General features: G+C 37.7%; 1 protein-coding gene across 1 annotated transcript in view; it reads left to right on the plus strand.

Moving 5' to 3' along the window:
* Positions 1-1,387: 1,387 nt before the first annotated feature.
* LOC122812233 (adhesion G protein-coupled receptor E2-like) overlaps positions 1,388-14,760 on the plus strand; it is a 1,024,993-nt gene continuing 1,011,620 nt past the window's right edge. Inside the window, exon 1 of the mRNA XM_044084590.1 lies at positions 1,388-1,471. The gene's annotated coding sequence lies outside the window, so the exon portion shown is untranslated. The remainder of the gene's footprint in view (positions 1,472-14,760) is intronic.

The following is a 14,760-nucleotide window of genomic DNA, read 5'->3' on the forward strand; positions in this document are numbered from 1 at the left end:
TGGGCTGGGGACATGTGCTTGGCTATGACAAGCTGCATCCCAATAGTAACCTTCAGAGCTCATGTATAAGAGCATGCGCAACTTTCTGTGGAAGGCATTGCTGGATCCCATGATGTAAGCATGTATGTCAGCTACTAGGGTTAGGGCTTATAGGAAAAATGGCCACAATGACTTCCATGATAATGAACTGACAATGGATCACTAGAAAGCAAATGGCTGACAGGCAGCAGGGGCCAAATAAAATCATAGAACTGCTTTTACCTGTAATTGTTTTCCAAACTGGTTCATTTTGGAATTAGTCTTCTAATTATTATTTCTAGCTCATGTTTGATTACACAGACCTTTAAAGTGTGTGATATTATTTAGGGCCAGAAGTAATTTAAAATATAGCTTTACTTAATTTCAGGCTTAGACAAACACTTTTACAATTTATGGCCAAGTGTTTATTAAATTTGGTACTGCTTGTAGGCAGACAGTATGTTTTCAGATTAGACAGTACAGAAAAGGCAAATAAACTATTTATATATGATGAACCAACAAACATTGAATTCTTGTACAAGCTACAGCAATAAACAATGTATTCGTTTGAGCCACCTTCAATTTCATATAATTCTGTATGACATAATGCCAGTTAATCATAGAGTGCAGTTGTAAGAAATCAATTCACATAAGACTGCACTATTCAAGTCAGTTTTATAACATATTTGATCAGGAAATATGACCATTGTGCTATTGTGTTTAAATGGCATTTCAAGTGGAATAATGTTCTCAGCTCTGCTTTATGGTGTATTGAAGCTTCAACTATGAGTGGACAAAATAAACCCTGCCAAGGATCCAAATCCCCAAATTGTATTCTCCAAAACTAACAGCTGAAAAAGCACATTTAATTTGTTTTTAGGAGGGGGTCCAGCCACCCTGCACCTGTCAGTGTGGTGAAATCCCATTACACCTGCCTGAAATTTTGTATATCAACTCCACAGTCCCACCAACTTGAAGAAGGAGGAAATAGCTCTGATAACAGCATCAGTGCTGGCACAACTCACTGACAGTGATTTTGTGTGGAGGAGCTGCGATCCTCAGCGGGCTGAATTTTGGGTAAACGATGCTTGAGAATTCAGTCTTTGCCCACACATGAGTTACCCTTTATTAAATGTAGCTTTGAGAAAATTTAGTGTTACTCAGCTAAAACCTCTGTCTAACAAAGCAACAAAGTAAAACATTAGTGTAAGATAATAAGTACCATGTCACGACTATGTAGCCTGTGTTTTTTATATTTGTAGATTCTTTTATGCTTTGTGTGACATTAAGTGACACCTGGATAAATGCTAAATAATAAAAATCAATAAAAATCGTAACGTCCAAAAATGTCTCTGCATCCTTAGGTCAACAATGTCAGTGCTGTCCTCAGTTCTGGAATCCAAATATTTCTGAGTGTTCTTCTAGACACTTCATTTTAACTCAAAGAACTAAGGTAAGAATGGATATTTCCAAATAAAGCGTATAGATTTAAAGTACCAGTGAATGTGCATGTCTATTAAACTGCAACATTTTAAAAACCAGTATGATTAAGAGATACTTGTTGAGTCACTGAGGTTTAAAACCCTAAATAAATTTATGTGAAATATGATTAATGGAATGATGCTTGTTAAATGGCAGAATAACAATGGATACTTTATATACCAGTGGCATTAAAATCAACATTAATGTTTCTATATGATATATGTAAATCATATTTAGATAGGCAGAATAATGACTGCTATTGAGGATGCCCTGAGAAATTCAAGAAGTAATTTATGACATCTTAAGTGTACCATATACAATAGCCTAAATAATATGTGGTTAAAGTTAAGTTGCTGATATATTTTAGAACATAATAACTGCATCCTACTTTAAAGATACAGTGAATATTATTGTAGAGAACTGGTGCCCAGATTTGAGAACATTAGTGGCTAATTGGTTAAACATTGCCATTTACACAGGCAAAACCAACAGAGATCTGAGTAGTAATTTAGGGTGCATGTTGAAATTTATGAATCTGGAAATCTGAAAATAAAAGCAAAGGTAGATTTGGGAACCATTATTTCCAAGAACATATAATGACCTGTTAAACTTGGATAGTATTTCTTAAAACAGAACAATTACAAGAAAAACTAGTAACAAATTGGCAGCCATTGATGTCAAACTTCTGCTTAGGTATATCCACAGCAAACTGTTCATTCAAGGTACTTGTCAAATGTTTATTTAATATCATTCTTGGATATCACTTTTGATATAAATGCTTAGATAAATTAAGGACTTAATTCATAAAACTGAGCTCTTGCCTAGAAGTACTATGCATCGTTCTTTAGAATGTCCAAAGACTGCTGATATACATGTATTGCATTTATTATAACAATCATGTTTCTATTGGTTAATTTGAAAATGCATATTCAAACTCTATGATTTTAATCTTTTTGCACTGTGTTATATATATGACAAGTTTAGAATAATGATGACAATGGATTTGATTTATGTTATCTTGTGAGCTTTATATAATTATATTTTGTAAGGCCCATTTTCAGCATAGGTTCAGGAGGACAGACACAGAGATAAAAGCTTGAAAACAGAATAAAATGACTAAGTAGCAAATAGGATTGTAAGATTAAGCATCAGTATAAATCTAATAAAACGGGATAAATTATAGAAATACGTATTACACTTAAATACAAAGTCAGTACTAATATGTGTTCTTACTTCCTGTAATTAGTCTCCTTCTTAATCTACTGCATGTTTCCAGGGGAACCAAAATCTGTAACATTACTCAGTGTGACTAAGGCACTGAACCTCATCCCAAATGTGGCAATGACCCATCTCAGGATGTCCATGCAGAAACACACAAACACACACACACACACACACACACACACTCACAAAACCTGTAACATTACTCAGGGGGACCAAGGCACTGAAGCTCTTCCCAAATGTAGCATCTACCCATTTCAGGTTGTTCGTGCAGGAACACACACGCACACACACACACACGCACACACACGCACACACACACACACACACACACACACACACACACACACACACACACACACACACACACACACACACACACATGTCAGCACACTCATACCCATGACAATGCACACCCACACCCACATCCTCTTCTAGCCTGCAAACACCCATAGACACATACAAGCAAACACAAGCAGACATAAACATGCATGCAAGCACATATTCATGGATGTACACAAACACACACATAAGTGCATAGGCCAGCACACTCACACCAACATATACACACATTTCTATTCACATCCACAGATACCCTGCAAACAACCACAGACACACACAAGCAAACACAAGCAGACACAAATATGAATGCAAACGCACACACACAAACACAAACACAAACACAAGCACACCACATATTTATGTGATGTGGAGGAAACCAATGAACTCAGAAAAAAACAGGGGCACAAAGAGAAGATGCCAATATTTTGAAAGGTAAGTTAAAAATATTGGATGCAAAATTGTGCATTTTTTGGAAAAGAGTTTGGAGAGATTAAGATGAAAATGAGAAAGTCAAAATCAGTTAGGAATGGCTGCATGAGTAAAGAGAACACTGATTACAGGAAGATATAAATAAAGCAGACTGCTTGAATGATATAAGCATTGTAGCAAGATGATCATAATTCCATCTGCCATGCTTCTGGAATCTTTTAAACTGGATCCAGTCTGTGGTAACTACAGGGTTTCAGACAATAACTTCCTTACATGAGCAACTTAAACAGGAAGCTGGCATTCACTAAAGTATTATGTCACCTAGGTCCTCGTATTAAAACTGCACTGGAGGACTATAGTCAGCTTGAAAGAGCATGTTCGGCAAAACAGAAGGAAGATTCTGATGTATAACAGATGAATCATTTCATACTGTGGGAAACATCACAATGGTTGCTTTGTGGGACACTGTTCATTTTGGAAGCAGTTGACCTCCTTAATGTTAAGTAAAGTGCAACATAAAAAATCAGTTCAGAGACTAGAAAGAAATTTTCAATTTTCTGACTTAGTTTTTATTATGAAATGACTTGTTTGATACAGTTTCAGTAATGTGTTGTTAATATCACCTGATTGTAGTGGCCTAGCCAGTTTATTTGATCTGGTCATCTAAGATCATAGTCTGACTTGTTTTTGATACATTTGCTAGGGTTGAAATGTGTTTTGATTCATACCTTAAGCTAAAAATAATATTTACGTTTGCTTTCAATATGATAGGGTGAGACCTGATGAACTAAACCAAATATTTAGCTTGACAGGGCAGACTGCAGCTTGTCCTGAATAGAAATGGCTTCTTGGAAGCAAACAAACATAAAATAAAATAACTGAATTGTATACATATTGTATAAGCTACGGTTTCTTCACAGTTATTGTACAACTGGTTAATTAAAATTGTAGAGTAGTGATCTCAATATGTGATATAATAAAGCCATTTGGGGTGATTTTCTGGGCCCATGGTTCCAGGGAGGGCATATGACTAGTTTGTAGATTAGTTTACACAAGTGTAGCAGTGACAGTGTTAAAGTGGTCATACACTGTTAAAGGTATAATAACAGTAACACGGTTTGAGCACTGCTTTTATCTTCTTGATTTATTTTTACATCCTTTTTTTTTTGCTTTCAATATATAGACAGGCTCTACTATTTATATATATATTTAAAAAGAAACTATGCATCTTTTGATTTACAATAGAATCCTCCTAGCCTTCTACCTCTAATTGGCCATTTTGGGTGTGGGATCACACATCTGAGCTGCCTAGGTAATGGCAGGTGAGCATTCCCTACTTCATCAATGTAAATCTTTGAATTTAATTTTGGTGATTCTATATCAATGTTTTCTGAAATTAATGTGCTTGTAGATTCTGGAAGTAGATGACCATCTGCATTAGCATTACTAGAAAGTATGTAATTTTGGGGTACTTCTTTTCCCTGGGGTAATATGCCTGTTAGCTATCTGTGATGTTGCCTTATGTTTTCTTACCCCTCAACTTTTGAAGAACGTTCCTCAATTTTGAGTCTTAAAAATTCCATGTTCCATACTACTTCTCACTGAAAGGGTCTGTCAGACACTCGTTAACAGTTGTTTTTTTCAACAAACAGCCATAGTAAATAAATGACAGTAATTTATTAAAATAACCTTTTTGCAAGAATAAACTAATAACTATGCTGTGAGCTTTCTATGTGAAGTTGTTAATGTGTGTTCTTTGTTTTGCCCATATGTGCTACATTATGAAAGTAAGTGTTTCATACTTTGGAGATCGAAGATTCTGAGTTATGCATATTTTTAGTCTGTTCGTGTTTTTTTGCCAAATTACTGAAGATTGTAGTCAATAAATTTGAGCTTCAGGCATCATATCTTTTTAGAAAGTGTATCCTGATGCAGAAACTTTTATTTAGGTAATGTTTTTTATCATTATCAGATTAGGTATCCTCAAGAGTCTGTAACTGCTGAATAAGAGTGGAGGCCATTTGTGGATAAAAGTAGCTTCCTCTCTTGCCATTTCTCAATTATCCATCTGCCTTTGTAGAACTGGTGTGCATTTCTGTGAAATAAATTGAATACTTGATGCTTCAGATTGCATGAAACTAAAACTTAACTGATGGCAGTGAACTATTTCTCATTTTGCCTGATATTTGTGGTCTGTTTCTCTTACAAAATGTGGTTTTATCACAAGCCATTGAGGATTACAGCCACTAAATAATGACAGACATTTGAGTTTCAGACCTCATGTCCATCAGAAAATACATGGGATTACAAAACTTATTCTAGAAGCTTTCTAAGTTTATGAGCAATATTTAAAATCTGTCTTAGATTTTGGGCCCTTGTCCCTGATTATTTTTTTTATTTGACAGGCATTTTCTATGAAAATCAGATGAACTGTGCACTGTAAAGTGGCTGTAACTGCTGGGTGGAGATAAGAACTGATTGTGGGTGCAAGTAACTTACACCCTCATGTCATTTGTTCAGTTTTAGCAGTCTGGCTTTGTGAAACTAGTATATGTTTATTATTTATTTATGCTGCAATCAGACATCTAAGGTGTACACAGTGAATGAAAGGGCTAAAATGCCTAAGTTTGGGGACTGTGGATGAGAATGATTGACCCTACTGCTGTGAGAAGGTTACCATCATCAACACCCTTTTCCCCATTTTCTGCATGATGTCAGGTTGGCTTGTTAAGTGATGCCATATTTTACTGTTCTGTGCCACTGTCCTGGCTTCTCTGATACTCATGCCTGATTGTCGCAGGTCCTCTCTCACACAATCCATCCACCTCTTTGCTGGATGCCCTTGTTTCCTATTTCCTTCTTCTTGTCTGTCCCAAATCTTCTTCACCTGATTGTCTTCTGTTTTTCTGCATGTGTCTGAATCACTGTAATGCATCTCTTTGACCTTTTCTGCAATGGGAGCTACTTTGACTTCTGCTCTTATGTCCTCATTTCATAATCTGTACCATAGTTTGTACCCTACCACCTGTTTTATGCACTTCATCTCCATCACTTCTAGCTTCTTCAACTGCTCTGCCTTTACTGCCCAGGTTTCCATACCATGCAGTAGTACCAGACACACCACTGTATTGTATATCTTACGTTTCAGCTTCTTTGGCATTCTTCTGTCTTATACTACACCTGACACTCTGTCCCACTTAGCTGCAGCCTGTCTTATTCTAGCTTTGACCTCCTCATTCACACTTCCCTTCTCCTTGCCTACCCCTTGAAGATACTTGAAGCTGTTAACCTGTTCCACTACTTTCCCTGCTGTCTCAATTCCCAGCTTCTTCTAAACTTCACCAGTTGCTGTCATTACAACTACATTATTTGTACACATTTTCATTCCATGTGCCTTCAGTTTTGCATTCCATTCCCCTATCTTGTGCTTTAGTTCTTGCTCAGAGTCAGTCTGTAATGCCACATCATCTACCTACAGTAACTTTGTTGATCTGTCCCCTCAAGTCTGTTTGCTAATGTAGTCCATCACCACTAGGAACAGCAGTAGGCTCAGCCCTGAACTCTGGGACACACTCTCTCCCACATGGAACCCCTCTGTGAGACCGAACACTGCTCATACTTTAGTCATTGAGTCCTTATACATAGCTTGCACTAATTCTAACAATGTTTCTGGGACTTTGAATGACAACAGGACTGGCCAAATCAGCTTTCTTGGGACACTGTCATAGGTTCATAGGTCCATAGGTAGGTACTAGGCTATCTACCCTAGGGCCCATACAAGCCTAGCCAAAAAATGTACCCTGGCATTAACCACCCAAGAAAATTATTTTCCTGTGCCCCTGTCGAGCAGAGCCACAGAAGTGATCCCCGGGGTGAATTTCCCATTTCCCATCCAATCATGAAGAGTGCTAATGAGAAGCTCATATGCTTTCTCCAAGTCTAAGAATGCCCACTTGTAGTATTTCCTTATCTCTACATTCTTCTCAACTATCTGTCTAACTGCAGACATCAGGTCAGTTGTGCTGCATTATGATCTGAATTTGAACTGCACATCTCCCATCTTACTTTCTCCTACTCTGTGTATTCATTTATCAGTCACCATCTTCAGAACTTTCTTGCAATGGGGCAGGAGTTTGATACCCCTTTACTGACCACAGTTGTGAGTGTCCCCTTTGTTCTTGAACACTAGCACTAGTATACTTATTCTCCAGTTATCTGTGATATGCCTTTATGTCCAGACTGCTATGAGTACCCTCTGGAGCAATTTCTCCCTTATCTTACCCACCATCTTTATCATATCTGCTGTGACATCAACATCTGAGGCCAGCTGCTTATCCTGACCTTATTTTCCTTAGTGGTATTTGTACTTTTTCTATGGTGTGCTTCTCCTCTTCTCTCATTGTAGGCTGTGTCTGGGGCAGTACAACTTCTGTCGGTGTGTTCTTCATTCAGATGCTGCAGGAAATACTCCTTCCATCTGCCTTTGATGTCCTGTGGACTAGACAGCAGGTTGTTGCTGGCATCCCTTTAATTAGGGTGTCTGACTATCTTCTTTGATCTTTCTGTCTTTACCTTGCAACCTGATATAGTTTCTTTCTGCCATCTACTGACATACTTTCCAGAATTTATTTTATTTATTTATTTTACATTTGTTAACCGGGCTAGTCCAACTGGATACATGTCCATTTTCAGTGGAGGCCCGAGGAGAAAAGCTCCGAGTTTTCAAAACATTTAATGTTACAAGTAATTTAAAAATAATAATACAAAAATGTATAGCAAAATGTTACAAGAACAAGATTTGTTCATAGTAAAAAAATGATTTAACAACTGTTACCACAAGAAAGCAATAAGTAAGTAAATAAAGAAAAGATGGGGATATAAGGTTACTAAGGACATCTACAGGATAAGACAGGAATTGGAAAACAGGATTGGTGGTTAGATGGGATGAGTAGAGCTGGACAGAGTAGAATGGTCAGAGAGAAATTATGATATAAGGATAAACTTTAAGCGCGAAAAAATTAAGGGAGACATGGTAGAGCAGAGGAGAAGGAAATGATAAAGCAGATTAATCAGGGTTATTGCAAGAGCATAACCAGTGGTTGGAGAGGAAATGTTTAAGGTTAGTTTTGAATAATGGGAGAGATGAAAGAGCTGTTAGGTCATTTGGTAGGAGGTTCCATATTTTACCAACAAAGTTAGAAAAAAGAGAGTCACCTGCAGAATTTTTAGATAAAGAAGTTTGCATCTGCATTTTTTTAGTTGAGCGTAACTTTTTCAGGTTATGGTATGGTGTTATGAGGGTAGAGAGAGTTGGGGTATTGTTAGGTTGATAAAGGACTTTATGGGCAATAATAAGTTGGTTAAATTGTAGTAGGTGAGGTAATTCAAGCCAGCCTAGTTGTTTTAGGTTTTGACAGTGATGAGTCCTATAAGGTGAGTTAGTGGCAAATCTGGCAATGCTATTATAAGATTTAGCTAGTTTGTTATGATTATATTGGGACAGGTTAGTATAGATGGGGGAGGCATATAAAAGGGTAGAGAGTAAGTGAGTTCTGGCTATTGTAGATCTGGCTAGTGGTGATAGAAATTGTTTAATTCTATATAGAGATCCGAGTTTTTTGTTGGTAGATTTTATTATAGTGTTAATGTGAGCGTTAAATTTAAGTTGATTATCTATTGTGATTCCTAGGAGTTTGGTGGTGGTGTCAGGAGAAATTATAGTACCATTGTTGGATTGAAGTGTAAAATGAAGAGGGGGAGATGTGTGTGAGGGGGTAAACAGCAATAATTTGGTTTTTTTTGGGTTGAGGAGAAGACAATGGTTAGAGAACCATTTTTCTATAGTGGTGAAGGATTTTTGTGTGAGAGAATGTAGGTCAGTTTGGGATTTTGCTGAGCAAATAATTGTGGAGTCGTCGGCGTATTGAATGCAGGTAGAGAAGGGGATAGAGAGATGAAGGTCATTGATGAAAATGGAGAATAACAGTGGGCCTAAGATAGAGCCCTGTGGGACACCTAGGGAAGTGGGTAGAAGTTCAGAAAGATGATTCTGCCAGAGAACTGCTTGTTTACGATTATCCAGGTAGGATGTGAACCAGTACAAGGCGGGTTTATCAAGTGATAGGGACTTTAGAAGGTGGAGTAGAAGTTTATGGTTGACCATATCAAAGGCTTTAGAAAGATCTACAAAGAGTGCTGATGACAAGAAATTATTGTTTAGATTTGTGTTGATACAGTTGGTAAAAGAAAGTAGGGCTGTGGTAGTACTGTGGTAAGGACGAAAGCCATGTTGACAGTCTGCTAAGAGATTGTGGTGGAGTAGGTGGGTAATTAGTTGTTTGTGGATACATTTCTCCATTATTTTAGCAAGAGGAGACAGAAGAGCTATGGGACGGTAGTTTGAGTATTCAGTAGAGTCGCCACCTTTGTGAAGAGGAATGATATGTGAGATTTTCCAGATTGATGGAATAGTGCATTCCTTAATAGTTCTGTTAATCAATATAGAGATTGGGTAGGCAATGGCTGAGGCTCCTAGTTGTAGGAATTCCCCTGGTAATTTGTCAGCTGAGGGGGTAGAAGGCTTAAATTTTTGAAGTAAGGAGGAGATGAAGGAGGTGGGTATTGGTTCTAGGTGGAAAGGAGGGGGGGTGGGGCTTGTAGCGGACAGGTTGGCAGTGTCAGGATATTGTTGATTTGCTAAGTTTTGTACAGCTGTGGTAAAGAAGGTATTAAATGCATTTGCTGTTTTTGTAGGGTCATCAGAGTTGCTGCCAAGTGGAGTTGGTGTTACTACTTTACCTGGGGTTATTAGTCTGTTAATAGAGGTCCAGAACTTCTGTGGTTTTTGGAGGGAAGATTGTTGAAGTTGGATGTAAAAGTTTTTTTTTGTCCTGTATTATTGCTTTTTTAGTCATATTTCGTTGTTGTCTAAAATTTTGCTGATCAGTAATAAGTTTAGTGGTACGCCATTTGGTCCAGGATTTGTTCCTGGAGAGGATTAGCTTTTTGGTCTCACTTGTGAGCCATACTGCTGGTTTATTTTTCACTCTTATGGTACGAATTGGGGCATGATGATCTAGGATTGTTAGGAAAGTCTTATTGAAGTAGGATACAGCTTCATTTATTGGAAGGGACTTAAGGGGTTCCCATTTGCAGTGTTTAAGTTCGGTTAGGAACATTTTCTGGTCAAAGTGTTTTTTACTGCGTATAGTTATAACAGGGGGAGAAATGTGAACGTTTGTTTTGTGTCTTATTATATATATTAGAGAGTGATCACTAAGGTCATCTGGTAGGGTTCCTGTTGTATAGTTTTGTTTTGGACCATTTGTTACTATCCAGTCCAGAATGCTTTCTTTGTTATTGGATTTGTTTATTCTAGTTGTGGAATTAATGAGTTGTGAGAAACCATTCAAATTGATCAGAGAGGATGGGTTGTTATTGTTACATAAATTCCAGTCGGTGTTAACGTCTCCTAGTAGTATTGTTTCTTGTGGATAATTTAGAGAAAGGCAACTTAATAGGTCTTCCAGTTTATCTTGATTGTTACCTGGTGGGAAATATGTACAGATGATGTTAACTCAGGTAGACTTCCTGAAGCTGGTAGAGTTCCTCTGATGCCTTGTTGTTTTCTATTACAACTTAATTCTTAGTTTCTTTGTTAGCCAACCAATATTCCTTCCTAGCCTGGTCTGTCTTTTTGTCTCCCATTTTTTTCCTGCATGTCTTTTATTCTTTTGATCAATTCCTGGACTTCTGCCTTCCACCATCAGCTTTTCTTATGTGCCTTATTTCCATACCTGGCTTGGACACATATCTGTTCTATAATCCTTGTGTATGCTGTTTTGAGGTGCTGCCATTGTTTTTCAACTACACCTCTTCTTCCTGAGGTTCTAGAGCCCCAGGAAATTCCTTGAACTGCTGTGCTGTCTCTCCAGTCAACTTCCTTGTCTTCAATCTAGTCTCTGTTGATCTTAGACCCTTCTCTGACCACTGCTTACAGATGATTGTGACAACCAGTGCTATATTATGTGGGGTGACTGTTTCACTGGGATGACTTTTCAATCATTGATTCTACCCCAGTACCCTTTACTTGCTAGGAGGAAGTCTACCTGAGTTCCATGTTGACACTTCTGGTATGTAACCTTGTGACTGTCTGACTTGCTGAACCATGTGTTGGCCACAATCAAGCAATTTGCCAGACAGAAGTCTATAATGGCCTCTCCTTCCATAGTCCTGTTTACACCATCCACGTGGACCCAGGCAAACCTCATATTTTGTCTGTTCCAATATGTCCATTCAGGTCACCAGTTTCTGCTGTCCTGCTATATCTAGTATGTCCTGCAACTGCTGTCTGAATGCACTTTTTTCCTCACTATCATAACTCTGCTGTGGGGCATAGACTGAGATTACGAATACTGCTCTGTCATTAGGCTAGAGTCTGATTGTCATGACTCTGCCATTAATTCTGATGACATCCCTCACTGTCTTCAGAAGAATCTCCCTCACCACAGTTCGCAGACCATTTCTTGTCTGTTCTCTTCCTGAGTAGTAGACTTTGGATCACAAACCAAGTGGCTTTGCTGCAATGTCCTTCCATCTTGTCTTCTGGATCCAAAGAATGTCAGGCCTCCTCCTTACCATCATATCATCCAGTTCCAAGTTGTGCCCTGTCTGTGAACCTACATTGAGTGTAGCAATTCTTAATTCATGTTTGGCAGGCTGATTGGTTTTATGTCCAGCTTTTGCTCAGATCTATCCTATGTAACCCAAGCTGGGCAATTGGACACCATCTGGCTCAGATCTATCTTAGGTAACTCAAGCTGGGCATTCAAACACACCAACCAGCCAATAGCTTATTGACCCAGGGCTGCTGGGCTTTATGGCTGTCATATGCCATTCAATAGGGTACATACACCACTGCCTGGTCCCTGGCATAGGTTGGAGAAGGTCTAGTCCTCAACCCACTTATCACTGGCAAATATCCATGTCCATTTGGTGACATTAGTCAACATGACTAAATGAGCCATATTTTAAATCATCAAGTGGCTAGCCCTGCCACAGCACTCAGTCTGTGATCCATGTTCTCCTGTCAAGAGGATACTGCACGTCACAGTAGATGCCCAAAGGTTTATACAACTCTTCTCCCTACAGGGCACCATGTAGAGTCTATGCTATTGCCTACAGCTACATTCTTTAGTGAGTCTGAGATAGGAACACTCAGCATGCTTTCAGAGGTAGGAAGAACCCCACAGAGACACAAGGAAAACATGCAAACTCCAAGCAAGTATTGGCCAGAGGTCAGGATCAAACCTTGCACCTTATGCACTATGTCAACTGGTTAAGCATTCATTGATTTAGGTTTTCAGGACTATTGTGCATTTTTGTAAAACAGCTTTAAATACCACATTTTTTATAACAGCAAGACATTTCAGGTGTACACAGTCAAACTGCTGTAAGTCATGAGGTATGATGGGCTATAGTGACAGGAGTTTAAGTGGTCATTTATGGTTTAAAGCAATAAGAAAGGTGAATTCCAAGATAACGTACAATTATTTATTTAAAAAAATGTGTTTGGGGGTGTGGGCCTATGGTTTTAAAAATGCCTATGGCCAGAGGTGGACTTAATCCACAACTGCCAGTATGAAACATTGTGCATCCCTTTGTTGTACAAAAAGGATAATACAGTGATTGCTTCATTTAACTGATCTTTTATTCATTATGATTGCTATGGAAATATTTTAGGCTACAGTCTTGCAGATGGTTACTATCAGTCTTTAAAGAAAAAAATCAGCCCATTTCTTTTGAATACATTAGAGAGATACAAAAAGAGAGAAACTGTATGAATCTTGATCTGAGATATTCTGAAAGTAAATGATTTGAACACTTTGTCATTTTTATGGCAACACTGCAAGTTATATAATAAGCATTTTATGAGCAAAACATTGTTAGATAAGCACCTTTCCAGTATTTTAATTAGAGCTTTATTACTGAAGTGATTTTACAGTCCTTTATGTCCTTTTATGGAGCTCGCTAGTGACTGGGTAAAAAAATCTTCCTTCCATGCTGTTAAAATCCAAGGTTCTCTATAACTTTTGTGCACCACGTAAATGACAGGGATGGATAATGTGTAAGCCAAATGTTTTATACAGGAGTAGAACAGGGCGTAGCAACCCTATAATTGTAGCTGGTAGTGATGATGTACCTGTTTACATCATGGAACCTGAATTAAGAAGAACTGATGGCAAGTTCTTATTTCTGTGGTGTTTGGTTTGGTTATTGTTATTTTCTAGCACCGTTGACTGAAAATAATTATTGAGCAATTCAGCATGATATTATTAAAATGACATTTTGTTACTAGGGATAGTATGAGCTCTGATATTATAGATAGATAGATAGATAGATAGATAGATAGATAGATAGATAGATAGATAGATAGACAGACAGATAGATAGATAGATAGATAGATAGATAGATAGATAGATAGATAGATAGATTGATAGATAGATGGACAGACAGACAGATAGATAGATAGATAGATAGATAGATAGATAGATAGATAGATAGATAGATAGATAGATAGATAGATAGATGGATAGATAGATAGATAGATAGATAGATAGATAGATAGATAGATAGATAGATAGATAGATAGATAGATAGATAGATAGATAATGTATGTATTTATGTATGTATTATTTGTTGAGCAAGCTGATAGGGTGGCCCAAGGACCCTTTTCAGCCATGAATGTGGTGCAAAAGGCACAAAAAGTACAAGCAAAACATTCAGACACAGTATTTCAAAGATTACACAAGTGCACAAAATTTGGTTATATATCTTTTTCATAGATTAAAATATTCTGTTAGCCAACAGTCCAAAACCAGTTAAAGTACTAAGGATTCATGCAGGAGTAGGAATGCCTGTACAGAAAAGTTCCTGCAGGGGAGAAACTGGATTCTTGAAAAGAAAGACAAGGATGTCTTGAGAGCTATAGAAGCAGAGGAAAGTTATGTAGGAAGCAAGGAAAGTAGAGGAAGAGTTACTGATTATCGGAGAGGGCGCAGTCATTTATAGGATCAGACGATGTTAGTGAACAACTACTGTAGGAAGATATAAGTTAAATTAACTTATTTACAATTAAGAAAGTCTCTTGTTTAAGTGATAAGAATATTTATGCCTTGTGTATGAATATAGGAACAAGATAGAGGAATATAACGTGGAAGTGGAGATTATCATTTATCTTTAAATGAGGTGGAATTCTATGCAGTGCCA

This window comes from Protopterus annectens, chromosome 9.part0 (assembly GCF_019279795.1).
Source record: "Protopterus annectens isolate FY-2018-M chromosome 9.part0, PAN1.0, whole genome shotgun sequence".
Taxonomy (NCBI): domain Eukaryota; kingdom Metazoa; phylum Chordata; order Ceratodontiformes; family Protopteridae; genus Protopterus; species Protopterus annectens.